This window comes from Accipiter gentilis, unplaced genomic scaffold, assembly GCF_929443795.1.
Source record: "Accipiter gentilis unplaced genomic scaffold, bAccGen1.1, whole genome shotgun sequence".
Lineage (NCBI taxonomy): Eukaryota > Metazoa > Chordata > Aves > Accipitriformes > Accipitridae > Astur > Astur gentilis.
In genome coordinates this window covers 13,119-19,677 of record NW_026060868.1, presented here as the reverse complement: position 1 = coordinate 19,677, position 6,559 = coordinate 13,119, and positions in this window count along the sequence as shown.

Sequence of the window (6,559 nt, the reverse complement as noted above, 5' to 3'; positions counted from 1 at the left end):
AAGATCATTCACGGCTGGCACCTTCCTTGTGGGAGAAGGAGCCAGACGTTTGCCTTTTCAGAAAAAGTTTCTGCCGAGAACGAGCACCGTGACATGCTGAGTCTCTGGGAAAGCAGAGATCCCCAGTGCTGTTGCGGCTAAAGATAGGCTGCAGAGGGATAGTGAAGACCTGCAAGATCTTTCAGGGCTGGCACCTTCCTTGTGGGAGAAGGAGCCGTAAGTTTGTCTTTTCAGAAAAAGTTTCTGCCGAGAACGAGCACCGTGACATGCTGAGTCTCTGGGAAAGCAGAGATCCCCAGTGCTGTTGTGCCTGTGGATAGGCTGCAGGGGGACGGTGAAGACCAGCAAGATCTTTAAGGGCTGGCACCTTCCTTGTGGGAGAAGGAGCCAGACGTTTGCCTTTTCAGAAAAAGTTTCTGCCGAGAACGAGCACCGTGACATGCTGAGTGTCTGGGAAAGCAGAGATCCCCAGTGCTGTTGCGGCTAAAGATAGGCTGCAGAGGGATAGTGAAGACCTGCAAGATCTTTCAGGGCTGGCACCTTCCTTGTGGGAGAAGGAGCCGTAAGTTTGTCTTTTCAGAAAAAGTTTCTGCCGAGAACGAGCACCGTGACATGCTGAGTCTCTGGGAAAGCAGAGATCCCCAGTGCTGTTGTGCCTGTGGATAGGCTGCAGGGGGACGGTGAAGACCAGCAAGATGTTTAAGGGCTGGCACCTTCCTTGTGGGAGAAGGAGCCAGACGTTTGCCTTTTCAGAAAAAGTTTCTGCCGAGAACGAGCACCGTGACATGCTGAGTGTCTGGGAAAGCAGAGATCCCCAGTGCTGTTGCGGCTAAAGATAGGCTGCAGAGGGATAGTGAAGACCTGCAAGAGCTTTCAGGGCTGGCACCTTCCTTGTGGGAGAAGGAGCCAGACGTTTGCCTCTTCAGAAAAACGCTCTGCCGTAAGCGAGCACCATAAGATGCTGAATCTCTGGGAAAGCAGAGCTCCCCAGTGCTGTTGCGGCTATAGATAGGCTGCAGAGGGATAGTGAAGACCTGCAAGAGCTTTCAGGGCTGGCACCTTCCTTGTGGGAGAAGGAGCCAGACGTTTGCCTTTTCAGAAAAAGTTTCTGCCGAGAACGAGCACCGTGACATGCGGAGTCTCTGGGAAAGCACAGATCCCCAGTGCTGTTGCGGCTAAAGATAGGCTGCAGAGGGATAGTGAAGACCTGCAAGAGCTTTCAGGGCTGGCACCTTCCTTGTGGGAGAAGGAGCCAGACGTTTGCCTTTTCAGAAAAAGTTTCTGCCGAGAACGAGCACCGTGACATGCTGAGTCTCTGGGAAAGCAATGATCCCCAGTGCTGTTGTGCCTGTGGATAGGCTGCAGGGGGACGGTGAAGACCAGCAAGATCTTTAAGGGCTGGCACCTTCCTTGTGGGAGAAGGAGCCAGATGTTTGCCTTTTCAGAAAAAGTTTCTGCCGAGAACGAGCACCGTGACATGCTGAGTCTCTGGGAAAGCAGAGATCCCCAGTGCTGTTGCGGCTAAAGATAGGCTGCAGAGGGATAGTGAAGACCTGCAAGAGCTTTCAGGGCTGGCACCTTCCTTGTGGGAGAAGGAGCCAGACGTTTGCCTTTTCAGAAAAAGTTTCTGCCGAGAACGAGCACCGTGACATGCTGAGTCTCTGGGAAAGCAGAGATCCCCAGTGATGTTGTGCCTGTGGATAGGCTGCAGGGGGACGGTGAAGACCAGCAAGATCTTTAAGGGCTGGCACCTTCCTTGTGGGAGAAGGAGCCAGACGTTTGCCTTTTCAGAAAAAGTTTCTGCCGAGAACGAGCACCGTGACATGCCGAGTCTCTGGGAAAGCAGAGATCCCCAGTGCTGTTGTGCCTGTGGATAGGCTGCAGAGGGATAGTGAAGACCTGCAAGAGCTTTCAGGGCTGGCACCTTCCTTGTGGGAGAAGGAGCCAGACGTTTGCCTTTTCAGAAAATGTTTCTGCCGAGAACGAGCACCGTGACATGCGGAGTCTCTGGGAAAGCACAGATCCCCAGTTCTGTTGCGGCTAAAGATAGGCTGCAGAGGGATAGTGAAGACCAGCAAGAGCTTTCAGGGCTGGCACCTTCCTTGTGGGAGAAGGAGCCAGACGTTTGCCTTTTCAGAAAAAGTTTCTGCCGAGAACGAGCACCGTGACATGCTGAGTCTCTGGGAAAGCAGAGATCCCCAGTGCTGTTGCGGCTAAAGATAGGCTGCAGAGGGATAGTGAAGACCTGCAAGATCTTTCAGGGCTGGCACCTTCCTTGTGGGAGAAGGAGCCAGACATTTGCCTTTTCAGAAAATGTTTCTGCCGAGAACGAGCACCGTGACATGCGGAGTCTCTGGGAAAGCACAGATCCCCAGTTCTGTTGCGGCTAAAGATAGGCTGCAGAGGGATAGTGAAGACCAGCAAGAGCTTTCAGGGCTGGCACCTTCCTTGTGGGAGAAGGAGCCAGACGTTTGCCTTTTCAGAAAATGTTTCTGCCGAGAACGAGCACCGTGACATGCCGAGTCTCTGGGAAAGCAGAGATCCCCAGTGCTGTTGTGCCTGTGGATAGGCTGCAGAGGGATAGTGAAGACCTGCAAGAGCTTTCAGGGCTGGCACCTTCCTTGTGGGAGAAGGAGCCAGACGTTTGCCTTTTCAGAAAAAGTTTCTGCCGAGAACGAGCACCGTGACATGCGGAGTCTCTGGGAAAGCACAGATCCCCAGTTCTGTTGCGGCTAAAGATAGGCTGCAGAGGGATAGTGAAGACCAGCAAGAGCTTTCAGGGCTGGCACCTTCCTTGTGGGAGAAGGAGCCAGACGTTTGCCTTTTCAGAAAAAGTTTCTGCCGAGAACGAGCACCGTGACATGCTGAGTCTCTGGGAAAGCAGAGATCCCCAGTGCTGTTGCGGCTAAAGATAGGCTGCAGAGGGATAGTGAAGACCTGCAAGATCTTTCAGGGCTGGCACCTTCCTTGTGGGAGAAGGAGCCAGACATTTGCCTTTTCAGAAAATGTTTCTGCCGAGAACGAGCACCGTGACATGCGGAGTCTCTGGGAAAGCACAGATCCCCAGTTCTGTTGCGGCTAAAGATAGGCTGCAGAGGGATAGTGAAGACCAGCAAGATCTTTCAGGGCTGGCACCTTCCTTGTGGGAGAAGGAGCCAGACGTTTGCCTTTTCAGAAAAAGTTTCTGCCGAGAACGAGCACCGTGACATGCTGAGTCTCTGGGAAAGCAGAGATCCCCAGTGCTGTTGCGGCTAAAGATAGGCTGCAGAGGGATAGTGAAGACCTGCAAGAGCTTTCAGGGCTGGCACCTTCCTTGTGGAAGATGGAGCCAGACGTTTGCCTTTTCAGAAAAACGCTCTGCCGTAAGCGAGCACCATAAGATGCTGAATCTCTGGGAAAGCAGAGATCCCCAGTGCTGTTGCGGCTAAAGATAGGCTGCAGAGGGATAGTGAAGACCTGCAAGAGCTTTCAGGGCTGGCACCTGCCTTGTGGGAGAAGGAGCCAGACGTTTTCCTTTTCAGAAAAAGTTTCTGCCGAGAACGAGCACCGTGACATGCGGAGTCTCTGGGAAAGCAGAGATCCCCAGTGCTGTTGCGGCTAAAGATAGGCTGCAGAGGGATAGTGAAGACCTGCAAGATCTTTCAGGGCTGGCACCTTCCTTGTGGAAGATGGAGACAGACGTTTGCCTTTTCAGAAAAAGTTTCTGCCGAGAACGAGCACCGTGACATGCTGAGTCTCTGGGAAAGCAGAGATCCCCAGTGCTGTTGCGGCTAAAGATAGGCTGCAGAGGGATAGTGAAGACCTGCAAGATCTTTCAGGGCTGACACCTTCCTTGTGGGAGAAGGAGCCAGACGTTTGCCTTTTCAGAAAAAGTTTCTGCCGAGAACGAGCACCGTGACATGCGGAGTCTCTGGGAAAGCACAGATCCCCAGTTCTGTTGCGGCTAAAGATAGGCTGCAGAGGGATAGTGAAGACCAGCAAGAGCTTTCAGGGCTGGCACCTTCCTTGTGGGAGAAGGAGCCAGACATTTGCCTTTTCAGAAAAAGTTTCTGCCGAGAACGAGCACCGTGACATGCCGAGTCTCTGGGAAAGCAGAGATCCCCAGTGCTGTTGTGCCTGTGGATAGGCTGCAGAGGGATAGTGAAGACCTGCAAGAGCTTTCAGGGCTGGCACCTTCCTTGTGGGAGAAGGAGCCAGACGATTGCCTTTTCAGAAAAAGTTTCTGCCGAGAACGAGCACCGTGACATGCTGAGTCTCTGGGAAAGCAGAGATCCCCAGTGCTGTTGCGGCTAAAGATAGGCTGCAGAGGGATAGTGAAGACCTGCAAGATCTTTCAGGGCTGGCACCTTCCTTGTGGGAGAAGGAGCCAGACGTTTGCCTTTTCAGAAAAAGTTTCTGCCGGGAACGAGCACCGTGACATGCTGAGTGTCTGGGAAAGCAGAGATCCCCAGTGCTGTTGTGGCTAAAGATAGGCTGCAGAGGGATAGTGAAGACCTGCAAGATCTTTCAGGGCTGGCACCTTCCTTGTGGGAGAAGGAGCCAGACGTTTGCCTTTTCAGAAAAAGTTTCTGCCAAGAACGAGCACCGTGACATGCTGAGTCTCTGGGAAAGCAGAGATCCCCAGTGCTGTTGCGGCTAAAGATAGGCTGCAGAGGGATAGTGAAGACCAGCAAGAGCTTTCAGGGCTGGCACCTTCCTTGTGGGAGAAGGAGCCATAAGTTTGTCTTTTCAGAAAAAGTTTCTGCCGAGAACGAGCACCGTGACATGCTGAGTCTCTGGGAAAGCAGAGATCCCCAGTGCTCTTGTGCCTGTGGATAGGCTGCAGGGGGACCGTGAAGACCAGCAAGATCTTTCAGGGCTGGCACCTTCCTTGTGGGAGAAGGAGCCAGACGTTTGCCTTTTCAGAAAAAGTTTCTGCCGAGAACGAGCACCGTGACATGCTGAGTCTCTGGGAAAGCAGAGATCCCCAGTGCTGTTGCGGCTAAAGATAGGCTGCAGAGGGATAGTGAAGACCTGCAAGAGCTTTCAGGGCTGGCACCTTCCTTGTGGGAGAAGGAGCCAGACGTTTGCCTTTTCAGAAAAAGTTTCTGCCGAGAACGAGCACCGTGACATGCTGAGTGTCTGGGAAAGCAGAGATCCCCAGTGCTGTTGCGGCTAAAGATAGGCTGCAGAGGGATAGTGAAGACCTGCAAGATCTTTCAGGGCTGGCACCTTCCTTGTGGGAGAAGGAGCCAGACGTTTGCCTTTTCAGAAAAAGTTTCTGCCAAGAACGAGCACCGTGACATGCTGAGTCTCTGGGAAAGCAGAGATCCCCAGTGCTGTTGCGGCTAAAGATAGGCTGCAGAGGGATAGTGAAGACCAGCAAGAGCTTTCAGGGCTGGCACCTTCCTTGTGGGAGAAGGAGCCATAAGTTTGTCTTTTCAGAAAAAGTTTCTGCCGAGAACGAGCACCGTGACATGCTGAGTCTCTGGGAAAGCAGAGATCCCCAGTGCTCTTGTTCCTGTGGATAGGCTGCAGGGGGACCGTGAAGACCAGCAAGATCTTTCAGGGCTGGCACCTTCCTTGTGGGAGAAGGAGCCAGACGTTTGCCTTTTCAGAAAAAGTTTCTGCCGAGAACGAGCACCGTGACATGCTGAGTCTCTGGGAAAGCAGAGATCCCCAGTGCTGTTGCGGCTAAAGATAGGCTGCAGAGGGATAGTGAAGACCTGCAAGAGCTTTCAGGGCTGGCACCTTCCTTGTGGGAGAAGGAGCCAGACGTTTGCCTTTTCAGAAAAAGTTTCTGCCGAGAACGAGCACCGTGACATGCTGAGTGTCTGGGAAAGCAGAGATCCCCAGTGCTGTTGCGTCTAAAGATAGGCTGCAGAGGGATAGTGAAGACCTGCAAGATCTTTCAGGGCTGGCACCTTCCTTGTGGGAGAAGGAGCCAGACGTTTGCCTTTTCAGAAAAAGTTTCTGCCAAGAACGAGCACCGTGACATGCTGAGTCTCTGGGAAAGCAGAGATCCCCAGTGCTGTTGCGGCTAAAGATAGGCTGCAGAGGGATAGTGAAGACCAGCAAGAGCTTTCAGGGCTGGCACCTTCCTTGTGGGAGAAGGAGCCATAAGTTTGTCTTTTCAGAAAAAGTTTCTGCCGAGAACGAGCACCGTGACATGCTGAGTCTCTGGGAAAGCAGAGATCCCCAGTGCTGTTGTGCCTGTGGATAGGCTGCAGGGGGACCGTGAAGACCAGCAAGATCTTTAAGGGCTGGCACCTTCCTTGTGGGAGAAGGAGCCAGACGTTTGCCTTTTCAGAAAAAGTTTCTGCCGAGAACGAGCACCGTGACATGCTGAGTGTCTGGGAAAGCAGAGATCCCCAGTGCTGTTGCGGCTAAAGATAGGCTGCAGAGGGATAGTGAAGACCTGCAAGAGCTTTCAGGGCTGGCACCTTCCTTGTGGAAGATGGAGCCAGACGTTTGCCTCTTCAGAAAAACGCTCTGCCGTAAGCGAGCACCATAAGATGCTGAATCTCTGGGAAAGCAGAGATCCCCAGTGCTGTTGCGGCTAAAGATAGGCTGCAGAGGG